The following is a 13,795-nucleotide window of genomic DNA, read 5'->3' on the forward strand; positions in this document are numbered from 1 at the left end:
CACCTTTATTTAAAGTTCCATGCAATATTCACATTCTGCTCCTTTTTTTGTGATTGACCTGCCCTTTGGGGCTGAGTATCCATTACCATGATCCAAGACCTGGTCTGTTCTACCACAAATATGCATTAGCTTCTGATTAACAACCTCAGCCCTCCTGCACATGCCAATTGCTTTCCTAAGATTGAACTTTTCTCTCTGGGCATGTGCTCTCAACAAAGAATCCTTTGTGTCTAATGCAATCCTGTCTTCAATTAGATCATGTAATAATTGCACAAATTCAAAGGATTCTGCAAGCTAGTTAATAAGAATATAGGACATAGAACAGTACAGCACAGTACAGACCTTTCAGCCCTTGATGTTGTGCCAACCTTTTATCCTACTCTAAGATTAAACTAACCTACATACCCTTCAATTTACTACCATCCATGTGCCTATCGAGGATTCGCTTAAATATCCCTAATGTATCTATAGACAATAGACAATAGGTGCAGGCGTAGGCCATTCTGCCCTTCGAGCCTGCACCACCATTCATTATGATCATGGCTGATCATCCTCGATCAGTATCCTGTTCCTGCCTTATCTCCATAACCCTTGATTCCACTATCCCTGAGAGCTCTATCCAACTCTTTCTTAAACAAATCCAGAGACTGGGCCTCCACTGCCTTCTGGAGCAGAGCATTCCATACACCCACCACTCTCTGGGTGAAGAAGTTTCTCCTCATCTCTGTCTTAAATGGCCTACCCTTTATTTTCAAGCTGTGTCCTCTGGTTCGGGACTCACCCATCAGCAGAAACATGTTTCCTGCCTCCAGAGTGTCCAATCCTTTAATAATCTTATATGTCTCAATCATATCCCCTCAGCAATAAGTATATCGTTTTGGATACTGCTGGAGGGTTGACCTACCAGAGGAAAGCCATAGCAGTCAGTTCTCTGACACTGAGCCTGACACTGTGGCAAAGAAGGGAAGGGGGCAGAATAGAAAAGTACTCATGGTAGGGGACTCGTTAGTTAGGGGAATCGATAGGAGATTTTGTGGTCAGGGTCAGGATTCCCGGAAGGTATGTTGCCTCCCTGGTACCAGGGTCCGAGACGTCTCCGATCGGGTGTATAAGGTTCTAAAAGGGGAGGGTGAACAGCCAGAAATCGTGTTACATATTGGAACTAATGATATAGCCAGGAAAAGGATCAAGGATATAAAAAGTGATTTCAGGGAGTTAGGATGGAAGCTGCAAAGCAAGACGAACAGAGTGGTCTTCTCTAGTTTACTACTGGTGCCACGAGATAGCGAGGCGAGGAACAGGGAACGGGCGCAGCTTAACACGTGGCTGCGCAGCTGGTGTAGGAGGGAGGGCTTCAGATATGTAGATAATTGGGATGCCTTCTGGGGAAGGTGGGACCTGTACAAGAAGGACGGGTTGCATCTGAACTGGAAGGGGACCAATGTCCTGGGTGGAAGGTTTGCTCGAGTAGTTTGAGAGGGTTTAAACTAGTATGGCAGGGGGTGGGAACCTGAGCTGTATACCAGAGGTGAGAGTTGATGCAGATGAGGCAATAGCAAGAGGGAAGGATTTTCCTGGGAAGGAACCAAGGGATCAGTTAAAGGGTGTTTGCTTTAACGCAAGGAGTATCAGAAATAAAAGTGATGAACTTAGAGCATGGATCAGTACCTGGTGCTATGATGTTGTGGCCATAACAGAGACATGGGTTTCTCAGGGGCAGGAATGGTTGCTGGATGTTCCAGGGTTTAGAACATTTAAAAAGAATAGGGAGGGGGGAAAAAGAGGAGGGGGTGTAGCACTACTAATCAGAGAGGGTATCACAGCTACAGAAGCTTCCATTGTCGAGGAAGATCTGCCTACCGAGTCAGTATAGGTGGAAATTAGGAACAGCAAGGGAGCAGTCAACTCATTAGGGGTTTACTACAGGCCTCCCAATAGCAGCAGGGAGATGGAAGAAAGCATAGGTCGGCAGATTTTGGAAAAGTGTGGACGTAGTAAGGTTGTTGTAATGGGTGACTTTAACTTTCCCAATATTGATTGGAAGCTCCTTCGAGCAGAAGATTTGAATGGAGCTGTTTTTGTAAGGCGTATTCAGGAGGGTTTCCTAACTCATGACACATTGATAGGCTGACGAGGGGAGAGGCCATTCTAGACTTGGTGCTCGGAAATGAGCCGGGGCAGCTATCAGATCTTGTGGTGGGAGAGCATTTTGGAGATAGTGACCACAACTGCCTCACATTCTACATAGCTATGGAGAAGGAGAGGATTAGGCAAAATGGGAGGATATTTAATTGGGGAAGAGGAAACTATGATGAGATTAGACATGAGTTAGGAAGCATGGATTGGGAGCAAATCTTCCATGGTAAAGGCACTATAGAGATGTGGAGACTGTTTAAGGAACAGTTGTTGCGAGTGATGAATAAATATGTCCCTCTGAGACAGGCAGGAAGTGGTAAGATAAAGGAACCTTGGATGACGAGAGCGGTGGAGCTTCTCGTCAAAAGGAAAAAGGTAGTTTACTTAAGGTGGAGGAAGCTAGGGTCAAGCTCAGCTCTAGAGGATTACAGGCAGCCGAGGAAGGAGCTCAAAAATGGTCTGAGGAGAGCCAGGAGGGTGCACGAGAAAGGCTTGGCAGAACAGATTAGGGAGAACACAAAGGCATTTTACATTTATGTGAGGAATAAGATAATGGTCAAAGAAAGAGTAGGGCCGATCAGGGATAGCGAAGGGAATTTGTGTGTGGAGTCTGAGGAGGTAGGGGAAGCCCTAAATGAGTTTTTTGCTTCTGTCTTTCCGAAAGAAAGGAACTTTGTAGTGAATGAAACCTTTGAAGAACAGGTGTGCATGCTGAAATGGATAGAGATAGAGGAAGCTGATGTGCTGAAAATTTTGTCAAACATTAAGATTGACAAGTCACCAGGCCCGGACCAGATTTGTCCTCGGCTGCTTTGGGAAACAAGAAATGCAATTGCTTCGCCACTTGCAAAGATCTTTGCATCCTCGCTCTCCACTGGAGTCGTACCTGAGGACTGGAGAGAGGCAAATGTAATTCCTCTCTTCAAGAAATGAAATAGGGAAATCCCCGGCAATTACAGACCAGTAAGTCTCACGTCTGTCATCTGCAAGGTGTTAGAAAGGATTCTGAGGGATAGGATTTATGACCATCTGGAAAAGCATGCCTTGATTAAATGCAGTCAAACACGGCTTTGTGAGGGGCAGGTCATGCCTCACAAACCTTATCGAGTTCTTTGAGGATGTGACTAGAAAAGTTGATGAGGGTCGAGCTGTGGATGTGGTGTATATGGACTTCAGCAAGGCATTTGATAAGGTTCCCCATGGTAGGCTCATTCAGAAGGTCAGGAGGAATGGGATACAGGGGAACTTAGCTGTCTGGATACGGAATTGGCTGGCCAACAGAAGACAGCGAGTGGTAGTAGAAGGAAAATATTCTGCCTGGAAGTCTGTGGTGAGTGGTGTTCCACAGGGCTCTGTCCTTGGGCCTCTACTGTTTGTAATTTTTATTAATGACTTGGATGAGAGGATTGAAGGATGGGTCAGCAAGTTTGCAGACGACACAATGGTTGGAGGTGTCGTTGACAGTATAGAGGGCTGTTGTAGGCTGCAGCGGGACATTGACAGGATGCAGAGATGGGCTGAGAGGTGGCAGATGGAGTTCAACCTGGATAAATGCGAGGTGATGCATTTTGGAAGGTTGAATTTGAAAGCTGAGTACAGGATTAAGGATAGGATTCTTGACAGTGTGGAGGAACAGAGGGATCTTGGGGTGCAGGTACATAGATCCCTTAAAATAGCCACCCAAGTGGACAGGGTTGTTAAGAAAGCATATGGTGTTTTGGCTTTCATTAACAGGGGATTGAGTTTAAGAGTCGTGAGATCTTGTTGCAGCTCTATAAAACTTTGGTTAGACCGCACTTGGAAGACTGCATCCAGTTCTGGTCGCCCTATTATAGGAAAGAAGTAGATGCTTTGGAGAGGGTTCAGAGGAGGTTTACCAGGATGCTGCCTGGACTGGAGGGCTTATCTTATGAAGAGAGGTTGACTGACCTCGGACTTTTTTCATTGGAGAAACGGAGGAGGAGAGGGGACCTAATTGAGGTATACAAGATAATGAGAGGCATAGATAGAGTCGATAGCCAGAGACTATTTCCCAGGGCAGAAATGACTAACACGAGAGGTCATAGTTTTAAGCTGGTTGGAGGAAAGTATAGAGGGGATGTCAGAGGCGGGTTCTTTACACAAAGAGTTGTGAGAACATGGAATGCGTTGCCAGCAGCAGTTGTGGAAGCAAGGTCATTGGGGACATTTAAGAGATTACTGGACATGCATATGGTCACAGAAATTTGAGGGCGCATACATGAGGATCAGTGGTCGGCACAACATCGTGGGCTGAAGGGCCTGTTCTGTGCTGTACTGTTTTATGTTCTATATTCTATGTTCTATATCCCTTCTCAGTCTTCTAAACTCAAGGGTATACAAGCCCAGTCGCTCCAATCTTTCAACATAAGATAGTCCCGCCATTCCAGGAATTGACCTCGTGAACCTACGCTGCACTCCCAGAATGTCTTTCCTCAAACTTGGAGACCGAACTGCACACAATATTCCAGGTGTGGTCTCACCAGGGCCCTGTACAGCTGCAGAAGAACCTCTTTGCTTCTATACTCAATCCTTCTTGTGATGAAGGCCAGCATGCTATTAGCCTTCTTCACTACCTGCTGTACTTGCATGCTTACCTTCATTGACTGGTGTACAAGAACACCCAGATCTCTCTGTACTGCCCCTTTACCTAACTTGACTCCATTTAGGTAGTAATCTGCCTTCCTGTTCTTGCCACCAAAGTGGATAACCATACATTTATCCACATTAAACTGCATCTGCCATGCATCCGTCCACACTCACCTAACCTATCCAGGTCACCCTGTAATCTCCTAACATCCTCCTCACATTTCACCCTGCCACCCAGCTTTGTATCATCAGCAAATTTGCTAATGTTACTATTAATACCATCTTCTATATCATTAACATATATTGTAACAAGCTGCGGTCCCAGCACGGATCCCTGCGGTACCCCACTGGTCACCGCCTGCCATTCCGAAAGGGAGCCGTTTATCACTACTCTTTGTTTCCTGTCAGCCAACCAATTTTCAATCCAAGTCAGTACTTTGCCCCCAATACCATGCGCCCTAATTTTGCTCACTAACCTCCTATGTGGGACTTTATCAAAGGCTTTTTGAAAGTCCATGTACACTACATCCCATGGATCTCCCTTGTCCATCTTCAGAGTTACATCCTCAAAAAATTCAAGAAGATTGGTCAAGCATGATTTCCCCTTCATAAATCCATGCTAACTCTGACCTAACCTGTTACTGCTATCCAGATGTGTTGTAATTTCATTCTTTATAATTGACTCCATCTGACTCTACTATCACTGCTGGGAGTGCATTCCACACACCCACCCAAACTCTGTGTAAAGAATCTGACTATTCACTCTATCTATGCCTCTTGTCATCTTGTACACCTTAATCAAGTTATCTCTCACCCTTCTTCACTCGAATGAGAAAAGCCCTCGCTCCCACAACCTTTCTTCATAAGACATGCCCTCCAGTCCAGGCAGCATCCTGTTAAATTTCCTCTGCACCCTCTCTAAAACTTCCACATCCTTCCTGTAATGAGGCAACCAGAACTGAACACAATATTCTAAGTGTGCTCTAACCAGGGGTCTACAGAGCTGCAGTTTAATCTCATGGCTCTCAATTCAATCCCTTTGCTAATAAAAGCCAACACACCATATGCCTTCTTAATAACTCTATCAACTTGGGTAGCAACTTTGAGGGATGTATGGACGTGGACCACAAGAGCCCACTTATTAAGTCATTTATTAACCATGGACTTACTTTCACTTTATATTGAAAAGGTGGTATTTATAAGTCATGTTCACTTGTGGTTCCAGATGTAGTGTCAAGGTTTACAAACAATAATCATTTTTTTTTCTCTTATTCAGAGAGATTTAGGGTAGAATATGCTTGAAACAGGCTCTTCCTAACAGGAATAGAAATGTACTGATGACAGGCCTCTTTAGCTTGATCTGTTGCCATTTTGCAACTTTGCCTTTGCACAATGCTAGTTCTGCTTTATGACATCTTAAAAATTCAACTGAAGCGTGAAGACAAAAGTTGTAGCAATTTTCTCAAACCCATGTTTCAGTGTTATCCTAATTCTTTCTTGTGTTTTAGCTTATTTTAATTGCTTATATACAGATGTCACAGCTACTGATCATTCCTGTGCTGCTCTATCAGTGGCTGTGTTTTTTTTTAACACCCTCAATCGCAGCTCCTCTTCTGACACCATGTTCTGAGTACAACAGATAGCAGTCTGGGTCAGCATGAATTCTTTATTGAATTATGGCTGTCTGCAGTGAGTCTGCCTCCTGGCAGAGGTTGCATGTCTACAACAGACCAAAAGAACATTTGTACACCATCACCTTTCAATCCAAAGGCCCTTTAACTATGTACTCTGTGTAAACTTCAGCTGATCCAAAATGTCTGTTCATCTTGAATGTGCACTTATTCATGTTTACCCTTCATACACCCCCTCACCAATTATTGGTCTTGTATTATTTGATTTAAAGATTAGTACCTTTGTTCTCAAATTTCCAATCCTGATTTCTAGAGTCTTCTCCTGACCTCCTACCCAAGTTGGCTAACTGTCTGTTCTTATTCCTGATTTTTTCCTATGAATATCTTAGAGCATTTTCCTCGGTTAAATGTATGAGTTCTTGTTAACTAAGGATGACGCAAAATGTCTCCCTGAACTGATGATGTTGAAATGTTGAATCTATTTGCCTAGATACTTCACGCCAGAGAACTTTTTGTGTGTTCACATGAGTGGATAACATGCCAAGCCTCGTATTTATTGGCCATTCCTATTTCCCCTTCAAGAGAACCCACCTCATGACCTGCAGATGTGTTGAGTTAAACAGTTCTGTCAGGGAGAAAGTTCCAGAAGTTTGACCTAATGCTAACAAAGAACATTGATATTTTCCCCCATCAGGGTAGTTTTGAGAGGAGCTTTGCAAGTGCTAGCATTTCCATGCATCTGCTGCCCTGATGTGCCGGTTGTTGAGGGAGTGAAAGTTTAAGGTGAGCTGCCAATTGATAGATCTGCTTTTTTCAGGATGTTGAGCTCTGTGTGTGCTGTTGGAGCAGTGTATATTCAGAGGAATTTCCATCACAATTCTGACTTGTGCATTGTAGGTGGTGAAGAGACACTGGAGTGTCAGTTATTCAAAGTAGTATTTCCATCTTCTGACCTGTTCTTTAGCCACAGCATTTATATGGCTGTATAACCCCTGAGCAGTGATAACCATCAGGATGTATGTTGTGGGCATTCCAGCAATGGCAACGCCATTGAGGGGAAAAACGTTTAAATTCTGCCTTCCTGGAGATAGCCATTGCTCAGCATGTATAGCATAAAGTTTATCTAGCATGTTTTCATTCAAACCTGAATGTTATCCTGTTCTTGCTTCATGCAGGCACAGTAATGTTGAAAGACTTTAAGATTAGAATTGAATTTAATATGGATGAGCCTTTTAGATTGGCAGTAAAAAGATAAGGCAATAATCACCAGTTTGGGAAGACATTTCGATACTGCAACCTTACACTGAGGTGCATAAATTGGAATCGCTGAACACATGTTGAAAATTGAAATTTAACACTCCTTTACTCAAACAGACTCCAATGTACAAGAACAATCTGTCACAAAAGGGCAATCTAAACTAACATGAGCTGTGGAGTTCTGAACTATATCAGCACAGTCTGTTTCGATGACAATACCACATGAATCATGCTGCAACGTGAACATAAACTAGTTTGTGTTCTGGATTGTTCACCTCAATGCATCGAGTTTCACTGTGACGTACAAGATGGCTGACCCTGCTCCTAATCCCCTCCCCACCCCCCCTCACCCCAACCCCCAGTCAAAGAGTTGGATCATACTTACTCTCTAAGATTATTGGTGAAGAATTGCCACTAAGAATTATAGAGTCATAGAGTGAGACAGCAAGGAAACAGACCCTTCAGGCTAACCAGTCCACACCGACTATAATCCCAAACTAAACCAGATCCACCTACCCACACTTGGCCCAAATCCTTCCAAACCTTTCTTATTCATGAACTTATCCAAATGTCTTTTAAATGCTCTAACTGTACTTGCAACCAATACTTTCTCTGACAGTTCATTCCACACACAAATCACTTTTTCTGTGTAAAACAATTTCCACTCATGTCCTTTTCACATCTTTCTCACCCTAAAAATATGCCACCTAGTTTTGAACTCTCTCACCATAGGGAAAAGACCATTGTTGTTCACCATATCTATGCCTCTCATGATTTTATAAACCTCAATAAGGTCACCCTCAATCTTCTAGGCATCAATGAAAAAACTTCCCAGTCTCTCCTTACAACTCAAGCCCTCTATTCCTGGTAAGTTTGTTTGGAATCCTCTCCAGTTTAATAATACCTTTCCTATAACACTTGATTGAAGTACTGGCAACTCTCATACTGTACACCAGCAATGAGGAAAAACGCCCATCTACTGGAATCCTTTGATAGTTCAAGTTGGTTTCGAAACATAGTAACAAGAGTAGACCATTCAGCCCCTTGATCCTTTCCTTTAAATCGTCTATTGTAAGCATTCAGAGCTAAATGATTTCACATAGCTTTGCAATAAAGATGTACAGAAGATGAAATGTCTCTGTGAATAGCTCCTCACCAAGAGCAGTTTCCTGACAAGTGTTAAATGTGGTTTCTCCCCCAGTTCAGAGAATCAAAATTCACTGTACAGAAACTTGAAGAGACCGACCATGCTTTCTAAGTTGATACTAATCATACAGCAATGTTTTCATGATTTGCAACATGATGACTCTCTATCCATTAGAAGCTACTTACAGCTTCATACAGAGATCTTCAGAGAGTGCTCAAGGAAGGGGGGTGGGGGCTACAGGGTGGATTGTGATTTTAACTTTGTCAAAAGCTGATTCAATGGATTTTATGAAGAATTGGGTTCCAGCAGTGCATTTTATATATGGATTCACACTTTGCTACACTGGTCGATGAAAAAAGTAAAGAATACAGCTTCTAAAATGACAAAATGAAGTTCTTTATTCATAATCCCAAGCTAAACAAAAATGTTAGCACCCCTCTTCAGGTTAACTATTGCACCTGGCAAAAACCTGAGAGTTTTATGTTACAGTCCAGTATGGTTTAACTCTTGAAGACCAATGATAAATTCAAAAGGAGTAAAACTGGTTAGTCCCCAAGAACCAGTGCAGGGATGGCAATGTGAGACTCAGGGGAATACAGATGGTACACACCAACTTTGTGCAGTTGTCACGGAAGCTCATAGACCTGAAACATTAACACTGTTTGCCCTCACAACAGACATTGCTGACCTGCTGAGTTTTTCCAGCATGTTCTATTTTAGTTTAGATCTCCAGCGCCTGCTCTATTTTATTTTTACATTGCTGTTTAAAGCTAGCACTGTGGCTGCTGGAGGTTCAAAGCATTGGAAATAATACCATAAAGCCATCTACAATGGCTGACCAGGGCAGAGAAGTATGCAGCAAGGTTTCTGAATGCAACACTGAAGGTCATGGTAGGGGAAATGGAATGAAGGATGGACATCGGGAGACCCACATGGGGGTAGTGAACCCTCCAGATACATGACCTGGAGGCAATTGTAATCGATAGTCCGGGAGGCCAATGCCAGGAGCAGAACACAGATGCAAATCAGGAGAAAGTTCAGTGCCCTTACATGAGTTTTCAAACTCAGTAGCTGCATCTTCAACTCCTCAAACACTAAAATAAAAGAATTGCAGATGCTGGAAATCTGAAACAAAAACAGATTAATGGAGAAACTCAACAAGCCTGGCAGCATCTGTAGAGAGAAAATCAGAGTTAATGCTTCAAGTCTAGTGACCGTTCATCAGAACTGGATACAAAATGTGAACACTACTGTACTTTTCACTGCCAACCCATCATCAGCAATCAACCCTCTCTCCACTCGTGCCAAGACTTTTAGGGTGGCATGGTGGCTCAGTTGCTCGCATTGCTTCCTCACAGCACCAGGGACCTGGGTTCAATTCCCACCTCAGGCGACTGTTTGTGTGGAGTTTTCATATTCTCCCCATGTCTGCATAGGTTTGCTCCCACAATCCAAAGATGTGCAGGTTAGGTGAATTGGTCATGCTATATTGTCCCATGGTGCATCAGACAGGGGAATGGGTCTGGGTGTGTTACTCTTCAGAGGGTCAGTGTGGACTTGTTGGGCCAAAGGACCTGTTTCCATACTGTAGGTAATCTAATCTACTTTTCATATGCTTCCATAAAACAAAGAATTGTAGATTAGAAACAAACAAAACAGAAGTTGTTGGAGAAGCTCAGCAGGCCTGGTAGCATCTGTGGAGAGAAAACAAAGTCGATATTTTGAGTCCAACATGATCCTGTTTCAGAACACTTCATATACATCACCTCACTCTTATAAATTCCTCAGTGTAGCAGGTCTCAGATGACATTCCTCAGTTATCAGAAACATGATAGGCACATTCCCAGTACAACTTGGGCAAACTGCTCCCTTTGCAGAAGAAAGTAGTCCATAGCCTGGAGCAGTGGGAACTTTCCCCTACTGTAGGAATCTCACTCTCAGCAGAGACAGTGTTGGTCATTATGAGAAATACTATATTTGGATATGTTTAAGTGGAGATAATATCCAACATATGATCCTTTTGCTCTCATTTGTTGTCAGAGTAGGTATATATAAATGCATTGCTTACACTCTCCCGTTCCCTTTGTTTGCCAAACCTTGTTTTTTTCTCTTTAACATATTCATGAACTGCAACTTACACAGGCAGTGAAGGAAGAACCAGAAGTCTGTGAAGATGAGGCACGATGACTCAATTTGCCAGTTGTAGCCATCATTTCACATACTGACACTGCATAATTTAGAGGATGGCATACTGCCCGATTCGCACATTGTGAGACAAGTAAAAATGCACTACAACCTGGGAAGGGCGAAAAGATGGTATAGCTTATGATTTTCTTGTGCTATATTTAACACAAATGAGCTTTTTGGATCCTCTTTATCTATATTTCTAGTGGATTTATGTACAGCAAAATTGGTTCAGACAGAACAGAATAATCTTTACACATCCTTTTTTCAGGATTCAACCATATGCATTCAACCATAAGCTCCTGATTCATGTGATGACCACCAGGAATTTAGCTCAGCTGCATGTTAAACTTCTTAAAATGGCATAACTCTTAAAATGATATGGGTATAGTCAAGTGTCAGCTAGCAAGAGGGCAAGGCTGCACACATGTTATTTGCAGATGACTCAGATGATAGTTTCTATGAAACAGGTGACAAAAGAAGGCAGATGGGTGCATGGAGCCAAAAGTTTGATGGACTGTGCTAGAAAGCCTGCTGTCATTGTCAAAGAGAATGAAGTAGTCTCGCACCAACTTGACACTGATCTTGAAGTAAGATTTATAACCTATCTTTTCCACCATGGAACGGGTGACCACTCCATCAATATAATACAATACCTCTGGTGGCTAATATCTCGGCATCCATTATTGCACAATGTACATTTATACAACTGTGTGAGTGCTGTAGTGCAAACTCAGATTACTGGCATCATCACAGTAGGTACCATCTGCACAGTGATTGCCAGCAGATCACAGGACTTCAGCAATTTGGTCTCCAACATATCTGTGCTCCTTTCCCCTCTCTTCCTTCTCAATCTTCTCATGGTTTGTCTGACTTGCTATGACTTTAGCTTAATCCCTAGTAATGTTCAATGTCAAGACAAGGATTCTTGAAGACAATAAGTCACCAATAAAGTACTTCAATATATGCCAGACAATTTCGAATAGACTACTGAAACACTAACCAATTATAGAAACATCAAAGACATGCAGACTTGCAGCAGCAAGAATAAGTCACCTGAAGCTAGTCTGTAAGGAACAATCCTGTTAGATACTACTGCTGTGGACTTGAACAGGGAGCTTAAACACACGTATCAACAGGTTTAAAAACAGCTTCTTCCCCGCTGTTATTAGACTTCTGAATGAACCTCTCAAATTTTAAATTTAATGTTGGTCTCGCTCCAAGTGTGCACATGGACTGTAGTCATCATTTTAGAGCATTATTGTAGCTAGTCAGCACAATTTTCCCCTCAAGGTGTTTATTTTCTTTGTCAAGATGTAGCTTTCCTCATTGATTTTCTCAATAATATCGATGTCACTTATGTTCTGAACTAGATGTGAGAACACTCCAATCAAATCCTGAAAACCACTTTTCAAATACTGCAATAGTTGCAGTAACAATTAAATAAAGTAATTCCTAATAAATAACAAAACAACATGTACTTGAGCATGTGATGTAGGCACACATTTCAGCACATCGAAGTAATGGGAGAATCCACCATTATCAAACTAGACATTGGGAAAGTACTTGAGTTTTATATGTTTATTGAAAAAGTACTAGTCATTTGGAAGAAAGCTAATTTGGTACCCCACTCAAAAGGGTTGAGAATTGATCTGTTCAGTCACATGAAGACTATTTGGCTGAAGCCTACAACCCTGAGTAGGCATCGTCCTCAGATTGAGGGACGGCAGACAATGGGCGGCACGGTGGCACAGTGGTTAGCACTGCTGCCTCACAGCGCCAGAGACCCGGGTTCAATTCCCGACTCAGGCGACTGACTGTGTGGAGTTTGCACGTTCTCCCCGTGTCTGCGTGGGTTTCCTCCGGGTGCTCCGGTTTCCTCCCACAGTCCAAAGATGTGCGGGTCAGGTGAATTGGCCATGCTAAATTCCCCGTAGTGTTAGGTTAAAGGGGTAAATGTAGGGGTATGGGTGGGTTGCGCTTCGGCGGGTCGGTGTGGACTTGTTGGGCCGAAGGGCCTGTTTCCACACTGTAAGTAATCTAAACAATGGCTTCAACAGAGAAATAAATTGGAATCAAATGCAAACTTGAGGATTATTTGCATAATGATAATCTAATAAACAACAATGAACTCTATTTAACCAATCCTCTTGACTTCTTTAAAGTTAAAAATCACACAACACCAGGTTATAGTTCAACAGTGCTGCTCCTTCATCAGGTGGTTGTAAAATATAAGATCATAGAACACAGAATTTATAGCAAAAGTTTACAGTGTGATGCAACTTAAATTATATTTTGAAAAAGACATGTATTGTTTGTTAAGTCTCTCATCCTTTAGAATGACCATGTTGGTTTCTATCATATGTGAATCCCAGATTTTTTTTTTAAAAGTTACATTCTCAAGTGAACTTTAACAATAGGCGCCATGTCAGTTCAGATAATGCATTGAAGGTGTGAGGTGCCTTGTGTGAGGCTGTCTGTGCCCCAATGTCCAGACGGATTCTATTGCTAAAAAAGGGAATTCCAGAATCTTATATGGATTCATGCAGTTTTTGAGCAAAATAAAATGTAAATCTGCAAGTACAAATTCACCCCACAAACTTATATGTGCGTGTGTGTGTGTGGTGGTGGAGGGGGGAGGTGACTTTGAGACAGTGTGAGTGTGAGTGTAAAGGGGTATAAGTCTGTTAGAGTGTGTGTGTGTGTGTGTGTGTGTGTATGTGTGTGTGTGTGTGTGTGTGTGTGTCCTGAGGATGCCCTGAGGCATGGTACATTGGCAAGACCAAGCGAGGCTACGGCAGTGGATGATTGGGCACTGCACAACAATCACCAG

The sequence above is a fragment of the Chiloscyllium plagiosum genome, unplaced genomic scaffold, assembly GCF_037043375.1.
Source record: "Chiloscyllium plagiosum isolate Xiang-an unplaced genomic scaffold, Cpla_swu_hap1 HiC_scaffold_7, whole genome shotgun sequence".
Taxonomy (NCBI): Eukaryota; Metazoa; Chordata; class Chondrichthyes; order Orectolobiformes; family Hemiscylliidae; genus Chiloscyllium; species Chiloscyllium plagiosum.